We start from the raw sequence: 9,363 nt of genomic DNA on the forward strand, positions 1-9,363 counted from the left end.
TTTAAATGACTTTGTGACCATTTTGTTAATTGTTTTTATCAGTGTAGAGCTTATAGCAAAACATATAATCATTGTTGTCTGGCAATTGATCGAATTGCGTAGTAGACCCCAACCTTGATGATTATTTAGGGGATAAGGACGCGGATGAAGACTTATGGGGGCTATCCAGTGCTTTTCTTCCGGTTTCAAAGATCCCATTTTGCATAAAACGCACATTAAATTTAGTCAGATGCCTGGCAGCCGTAAAGTGTGCATTGTGTATTTTATTCGGAGCCGACAACGCCTTGGGTAAACACTCGATCGCAGAACTTAGAACTCGGGGTGTCCTAGCTGGCATTCCAGCACATCCAGCACATCCACTACTTCCTCGGCTTTTGCTGCTCCGTTTGTTTATTTACGCACATGCGAAGGAGGGACTTATTTCATATTCATAGAAAAATGGCAAACACATGTGCTTGGCTGAAGGTCCTTGCCGAGTGGGATACATATAAATGGCGAAAGAGAGACAGAAGTAAATCAGCAGCTAAGTAAGTAAAATGCTTCATAAATTGCTTCAAGTGGCGCAGCTGGCTGCTGGCAGCTTTCGAGGCATAATGTCCTGAACCAAGGACTCGGGACCCTGCCACCTCTAAGCCATCGTATACGTCAATCCTCTCCACATATCCCTTTGCTAGCTTCCGCTTTAAAGCATATCATCATGCATAAATCTAAATCAGAGCACAAATACAAATACAAGAAACGCAAATGAAAATCAGACGCATCATGAGGAATTTGCCCCAAAGTCTGTGGCAAATCCAGGAAAGCGTAAAATTTACGCACTCCAGAACTTTGCAAAATATTTAAACCAAAATGTTTTTGATTTTCAACGCTTTGCCGGAAATATATTTCGACAATATTTTCCCTGATGCCAGACCCTGCTCATCTCCTGCCGCCGGGGGCATAACTCAAACAATTGCGACAGATTTCCGAAAGGATTTCTGCCTTGGAAGCTCGACATTTTCTTTATTTATGTGCGAATGTGTATAAATATACATTTTGCTGGCAGTTAATAAGCGGAACGTGTTGATAATTTTGGCCAGGGTCCTCGTTTCGGTCGCTTGTTCGGGCTTAATTGCTTGTAACATTTAATGGAAAATTAATAAGTTGAGAAATGTGCAAAGGAAGTTCGAACAATTTAATTTGAGGTCACCCTAAAATGGGTCAGTGATTTTTCGGTTGGCCGAAAAGTATCCATTATTTAATTAGTTTTATCGGGCTCTGAGACTCAGACTCAGATAGAGATAATAAATTGAATTCAAAAGACTTGACAAAGGCTGGCATTAATGATAAATTTACTGTTTTACTTGCAACATGGAAAGCCGTTCCACTTGAACGTCGAAAAGTATGCCAAGGCAAACATTTCTGAACTTAACCGCAAACATGCAGCTAATTGCCACCCACTTACACACTTACACACCTACACACCCCATATTAATTATCATTTGGGGACGGTTGGAGGTACTCCAGCAGGAGCAGTTCTTCGGTTCGGACCAGTGCATCGATCAACACTTGGCTCCAGTCTGTTATTACATAATTGCGACTAATGACATGCAACGAAATTACCTAAAATTCAATTTCCGCACTGCTAACCCTGGCCACAGGACACACACAAAAGCCCAAATGGGATAATTACGACCCTGACAGTCTGACTGTCAGTCACTTGTTCACCACTTGCACTCGCACTCGAGGCCCGTTTTCCTTGGCCACCTAATGGATATTTAATACTGAAAACACAGACGACTGCACTTGCAGTCCTAGCTGAAAATTATGATATTTAAGTGCAATGATTAACCCTGCAAGAGCACCCCTCAATGCACCTGCTTTGCGGCTTAATTAATCACCTGGCGTGCAACCGTAATTAGAGCCCCATTTGATTTATGCTATTTTGCGGCAATTATTCAGAACCGAGTTGGGTGCCAAAAAACCGAGCCACAAATTGAAAACTGTGTCAGAAGAACACAAGAAGCAGCGCCAGAAGGTCTTTGGACATCCGAAGAAAAACAGAACTTTTCCGGCGCCAGACATTCAAGCACTTTTCCGACTGCTTCTGTGTTATGTGCACATGATTTATTATTTTACAGAACCGAAAAAAAGGGACACCTCCTCCCCAGCGCATTTTTTCGCCAGTTCATTTCTAATGTGCAAAATGACCCAATGACAAATTGTGGAGCCAAGTTTTGGACGCCTCCAAATGTGTGTCATTGGGTTGGGACTACACTAAAAATTTCAAATGATCAGTGATGAACATTAAAAAAAAATGGTTGCAAAAGAGAAGATTTTAATTAAATTAAGAAAAAATTCCTAGCTTTTAATAAAGCTTTTCTAAAATACATTTTTTTTTGGATATCACATTAAACCTACACCATTGGTTTTGCTCAGTGCATAGGAATAAATGGGTTGGATAACCGGGAAACTCCCACTCGCGGTTTTCCTTGTGGTCTGTTTAACTGGACACTTGTCGACCGAAATTTATGTGGAGTTTCTCCAAGATTTATGTTTGCAAGAGACTTGGGCTTTGCCAAATATCGATAAATTATTTACACGATTTGCGAAAGTAAGTGTCTTCGATCGTTAATTTAATGTTCCTGCTGCCTCGTCTAATAAACTTCAAAAGTCTTGACTGCCTGACTGCATTCATAATAAGCTTTCGGTTTTTTGGGCTTTTTATAAATCATTTAAACATGGCTCGTTAAAAATCAATTTTCCGACCCGAAATCAAAAATTCATCTGTACATTTCGGAATTTTTTCCCCCAACTTTGCATCGCAATTTGAATGCAAATACTTTTGACGTCATTATTGAGAGCGTTGGCAGCCATTTAATCATGCTATCCGCAGCTCAGCAGAAAAATATGCAGATGTATCTTCCTGCCGCCCCTGAATTTTCCATTTCCCCTTCCATTTTTCCGCCGGTTTTCCTTCTATATTTGTGCTTTGCCGCAGTAATTTCTTTTGGCCTTTGAGCTTGGAATGCAAATGGCAAACGAAAGTAGTTTAGAATTTTGCGGCTCGTTCGAGGGATGTTTTCTGTGGTTTTCTGTGGTTTTCAGCCGAAACGAAGACAAGTGAGGCTGGGATCCAGAACTCTGTCGACATGATATTAAAATTCAATATGTTAATGAGGAACGGTCGCCAGGTGCAGGGCGTTTCCCTTCCCGAAGGTCAGACAAAAAGTTTGCTAAGCTGTCGGGGGATATTTAAATTTTGTTGCTCGCATTCGATTGCTTGAATAACAAGATAACGACTACGACTTCCAACTGAGACAATTGGACCCGAAATCCATTTCCATCTAAATGCAGAATTTTGTTCAATGGAAATTCGAAAATATATTTTCATAATTTGTGGTAATTAAATTTATTCCATATTTATACCAACTTTATTGGCCTATTTAGCATTCCAATTTTTTTTTTTTGTTGACACTTCTGTAAATCAATTCGTGACAGCTAATTGCCATTTCCAGTTCATTGGTGTCTAATATGCTTAATTAACAAGCAACATAAATTAAAACGTGACACAGCAATGGCATATCAAAAACAATAATCACATTTAGTTCGTGTAATGAAGTTATCAACATGATGCTGAATGGCAAAAATAAATAAAACCACAGACAGCTCACAGCTCAAAGTTTCTGCTTAATGGAACATAAATTTAGAAATAAAATAACATTTAATTCGAAAGTAGATATGGTACAAAATAGTTCAGGGGCTGTCATTGTTGAAGACATCTGGAGCAGAAAAAAAACTACTCTAAACAACAATCCTTGGACCAGTTGTGCACATACTATCTGGTTTTATTAGCATAAAACAAATACCCAAGCAGCAGCAGCAAAAAAGAAGAAAAACATTTGTCAGAAGTCTAAAAAAACTGACACTAAATAAAAAATAAATAAAGCGAACAACAAAGGAGGGAATCGAACCCAATCGAAGCGAGGCGACGGTAAAAAGTGCAATCGCTTTGAAATGCATTTTACCAGGATCGGGCGGAAATGGCCTTTGGCGGAAATCCGTTTAATTTGCAAAATGCCAACAATGCCAGCGCAATAAATGTGACAAAGGCAGAGTCAAAGCGGCAGAACACCACAAAAAGTTGTGAAATCAGCAGAGATGGCAAACACCAGTGGCATGCCACGTATTAAAGTGTTCCAGCGCATTTAGGCTGAACATATAAATCATCAAATTGCCATTTTTTAGTTGTTTGCCATGTCAACAGGCAGTGGGCAATAAAATATTATTACCGCGGAAGCGGATGGATTGCTCTACTTTTTTTGGTAAACAAGAACGTTCGTTGAATATTGACTTGTCCTCGAAATATTATTTAATAACAGTTTAAAATGTGTGTTCTTAAAAATATTTAACGTAGGCAACTTTGAGCTTATAGGAGCTTGGGAATTTTTATTTAATATTAAATAGTTGCAGCTTTGAAAGAATTTGTAACATAAATTGAATTTATTACAATTTTGAAAAACATTTTTTTTATTTTAATTTATTTATTTATCGAAAAGGAATTTCTCAATAAAAGTTTATTGAATTGTCAACTTTTGAGACCAGTACAGATGGAAAAGTCATTGAACGCCATTTTTCATCTATAAATAAAAAAAGTTCAATGCATTGGCATGCCCATTGCCTTTGGTTTTCGCAAGCTGTCGGTCGTTTTTAATGGAGGCCAGTACAAGAGCAGGCGTTGCATGTGGGGGTGGCACCAGCCACGCCCCCCCTCACTGAGAGAAAAATGGGATTGGCCAGGGGAAGGGTTCGCGGTAGGCAGACAAAGACTACTGGACCGCCCAGCGTTGCGTCTTGTTTAATTTGTGCGTCCACACCCACACCCACATCTACATCCACAGACAACGCATATGCATAATATTTTATACGAGTTTCCCCCACTTATGCAGTATTTTCCTCACTTTTTTCGCATGTGCCACAGTCGTCGGGCGACATTTTCATGTTATGTCTGCCGTGTTGTTATACCAGTGATTGTTCGTTGTTGCTTGTTGTTCCTTTTATTGTTATATAAATAAGCTATAAATTTCGCCGGGAAAGCAATGCACACGAAACACTGCGACCAGACAGAGATATTTATAGAAAATTTAAATATTTTTTATGGCTGCATTGCAACGCACTGCCAATGGCAGACAATCCAGATTGCGTTGCCAAACTGAATGGATTTGAAAGACGAAAATTTAACCAGATAGTTATAAATAACATATATTTTTTCCTAAACCTTTGCGTTCTTAATTTGATTATTTCCGCCTAGACCACCATAAATCAAGTCCGGATAAGCCAGAGTGACATCCCTGGGACTGTTGAGCTTTGGGCAACAATTCAAACTCTGGACACTGCTCTCAAAGCCCGCAAAATCCCTCATATTAAATGCTCTATCGTTTCACGGCGGGTTGTGCAACTCAATTTTATGCTTAATGGCTAACGCCCTTTCCCCTGTGCTAATCCCGAGTGCAGAGCCACTGTGTATCGCTCTGTGTCTCCTGCAAAGGACACCCTCACCTCAGGATCCCCAGCATCCCTTGTGCATTATGCAAGCAACACGTGGCACCTCCTCCTCCTCTCTTTTTCCTGAGCTGCGCTAATAAAGGTAATTTCACCCGCTTTCCCGGCAACTTTTCAATGTCAACGGGCTGACAAGTTGGGCGGTTGTAATTTGCATGACAAGGCAGTGGGTTTGGGTATGGATTTGGGTATGGGTTTGGGTTTCAGGATGAGTCCATTTGTTGGCTTTGACAGTTTTCTAATTGCATGTGTTCATTCATCGATTCGTGCCAAAAGAAAATAAAGTGCGAGGACACGTGTCTCATTGCGATTGTTACATCTGTCCATCAATAAATCTGCACTCATAAATGCCAAATAAATCCTCATTATACCCAGTGCAAACTAATTAAATTCCATTTCTGGTTTTTAATTTAATTCTTACTGTTTCGTTTGTTCTGTAGCTTTTCCTTTTATTTAATTGTGGTCATGATTTTTTTAATAAGCCTGTAATTTTTGGCGCATTACTTAATGTAAATCAACCCAGTTGTATTATATAATAGCCCCCACTGTAAAGTCCGCATCAAAATAAATCCCATTATGGTAATCCTTTTTTGGAGTTAAGCGTAGATGATAGTTTGGCAGTCATTTACATTTTTTGTTTTCAGCATTAATAAAAGTTTATTCAGTGAACTCAAACTGAAGTATTTAAAAGACTACAATGTTTTAAATATAAATTGGCTTTACTTTTGTCTTGGTACTTTAAATTGTGTCATATTTGAATTGTTAGCATTGCGAAAAATCATATGAAAATGAGGTATTTTTTAGTCGACACCCTTCCGTTTATTCCCTATAGGTTTTTTTAATTTTTTGCAATATGCAAATATTAAACTTGTTCATTTTTTTTTGTTGCGTCAGTTTGGTTCTTCCATGTTAATTTGCCGCTATTGTTTGTGTCTGTGCGCGAAATATTTTTTTGCTGCAAATTGAAATATATGACAACCTCTTTTTGTGCTATTTTATCCCACATTTTTTTTGCACTTTATCTTCTTCTCCTTCTACTGCGGAATAACCGCAGCTTTATTGCATAAATGTGGCGATTTAATTAATATGCTTAATGAGTTGCAATTAAACGCACATAAATAGTCCACAAGAAAACATTGGAATTGTAAAAGAGGCGGTGTTGGCCAAAGCAAACAAAGAAAATTAGCAAAAATTTGTAGCAAATTAAGAGAGTAAACAAGTAAACTGAAAAAAACATGTATTGAACCGGATCAAAGAAGGGCAAATGTGGATGTTAATTAAATCAAAGTGAGTTTAAATAGCTCGGAGGCGAGTAAATATGTATTGTATTAATGCAAATTTCGAATGGAAATAAAGCAGCTGAGCCAGATTTCTTCTGCGATGGCAGAGCCAATTCCAAGGGCCAACATCTGGGCGAATCCATCTTTCCGATTCAATTTCATTTCCATACCACCAATCCACCTATCTTCCTGTTGTGGCAGGCTTGTTTTCCACCATTTTTTCGCTGTATTTTCGGTAGCCAGTGGTTGTTGCGTAAGTCGTTTCAAGCCTCCGCCAGTCGACTTTTCATTTGGCAATCAAAAAAATTGATTAGAAGCGAAATGGCAATCGCTGGCGGCTCAGTGCTAGGCTGGCCAGGATTTCCTCTCGCCTCCCACACACATCGGATTCTGGAGATGGGTGCAGCCAATTGGCAAAATGGTAGCCTTCCTCGCAAGCAAAAAAAAAAAAAATTGCCTGGCAAAATAAACTCAAACTCTGAACCCACAACCAAAGCCAAAAGCGAAACTATGCAACCGAGTTGCTCTGCCGCACCGAAACTATTTTTTGGGGTCTATTTTCAGGGCTGTGCTGGGCCCATCATCAATATGAAACAGGGGACATGCATAATCGGGCGGATGGCCACCAGTGGGCTGCATTTATGCGCTGCACTGCTCGGGTAGGAAATCCCGTCCAGACAGGAATTTCCAAATTCCATGTTTGGGTTTTTGCGGATTCGTGGGCGAATCGGATTGGGATGCACCGGTCACGTTGTTTTGGTGTTTTCGGTTCGTTGGCGGCTGCCAAAGATAATAACAGCAGGAAAAAAAGAAATGCGCTCAGTCTGACAAAGCAATTCGGGGCAGATAGATATTAGGTTGGGGGCTTTCAAGAAATATCCCTGCAAATCAAATTAAATCAAAGCTTAAGCCTTGAGTTGAGCTGCCACTTCAAGGGGCAAACGACCAACATTTGTCCTCACAAAGCCCCTGCCCGGGGCTCATTAAATCCGCCGGCAATCCCACCAAACCAAAAGGATCTCCAACTCCGGCGGTGTACGTGACTATTAATTAGAGCAGTAAATATTATGTCTGTTCATGTGCGATTACATGGAGATGGGGATGAGTTCGGTTGATGCGCCCCAGAAATGTGCGTATTTCGTGTGAGTGGGCGGAAATTTTGCTGTTTTCGAAGCCAGCATTATGATAATTCGCTGTGGGCAGGCCATGGCAAAATTGTATTAATTCGAAGTCAAAACAAACAGTGCTTGTGTATATTTACTGACGTATCTGTATACCTTCGATTATGATTTGCGGTGACCTTTAAACCTTTCGCTTGATATGTTTGCGCTGTGACAAGGATTTGCCAAAGTAACCGGTTGACGTGTTAAAACCGACTATCAACGCGGTAGGCATATAAACGCTTATGGTCGAATTCTCTTTTTGTTGTTGTCTTAAAAATGGAACTTTGTTTTTTATTAATTTCAAAACTCTTCATATTCAGCCAAGTCAATATAATAAAAGCTTCTTAAACAAATACACAACAATCAAAGTACATACTTATTTTTAAAGATCAAAAATTCCAAACCATATTTGTAATCACAATATCTTTAATGTCGAATAAAACCTACACAGTTTGCAAAGTGTGATTTCCAGCTGTTGTCTTTTGTCTGGAGTTTTGGTCTGATTGCATTAATTAAATGCTCTACACACAACTACAAAGAGTTATCCGGCAACAACACACACACGCACACACACTCGCCTGCAGAGTATTGTGGCATTCCACTCGTCTTTGCCGTCAAAGATTTCTTAGAGTTTACAAAAAGTTAGCTACAACTTAACATGCCAAGATTTGACTACCAAAAACTTTTGTCATGCCACCACACAAGCCATAAAGGAGGGCAGCAAACGAAGTTGTAATCTCTCGACATCCAGTTTACCCACTCCTCGCCTTAACATCCCCATTTTAACTTGTGCTCTGAGTGTTTCAGTAGGCAGAATTTCAGTTAATTATAAATCCATTTATGTCGGCGAAGTGCCAGAATTAGAGGATGCGTTTCCAATACCGATCAAGGCGTGTTCTTTGGGGAATAGAAAACTACAGCCAGCTAATGCTGACAAACTGCAGCTTTGGCACAAAATTGTTGCAGAAATTTATTATTGGCTTAATGCTGAGCTGGGCATAAGAAGAAACGGGGGTGGAAAATGCAGAGTGCACTTTGGCGCTGAAAAGCGTGAGTTATGCGCCCACTTCAGCCCACTCCACTCTGTGTTGGCCTGGCTAAGAGCACCTAGGGGCAGGTGGGTTGCATCACCACCCCTACGTGACTGAGAAATTTCAAAGGGCGAGTCTGTCGCCATTACGACAAAGTAAAAAGGAGGATAAGGTTATTCCAGGGAGAAGTACGACTAGATACCCCCAAAAGGATACTTTACGACATAAAGCCGTGGAGTTATCGTGCTGCCAGCACAAATGCCAACTGATGGAGCTAATCTAGTAGAAAAATTGTGAGATGTCGAATTTATAGTTTATGGCTTTATGACTGAATGTCTAAGTCATATA

The 9,363-nt window shown here is 39.9% G+C and overlaps 1 protein-coding gene across 1 annotated transcript in view; it reads left to right on the forward strand.

The window, feature by feature from the left end:
* Positions 1–9,363, forward strand: part of LOC108149850 (irregular chiasm C-roughest protein) — a 126,952-nt gene that overhangs the window by 56,720 nt on the left and 60,869 nt on the right. The window lies entirely within an intron of this gene.

The sequence above is a fragment of the Drosophila elegans genome, unplaced genomic scaffold (assembly GCF_018152505.1).
Source record: "Drosophila elegans isolate 14027-0461.03 unplaced genomic scaffold, ASM1815250v1 contig_520, whole genome shotgun sequence".
Taxonomy (NCBI): Eukaryota; Metazoa; Arthropoda; class Insecta; order Diptera; family Drosophilidae; genus Drosophila; species Drosophila elegans.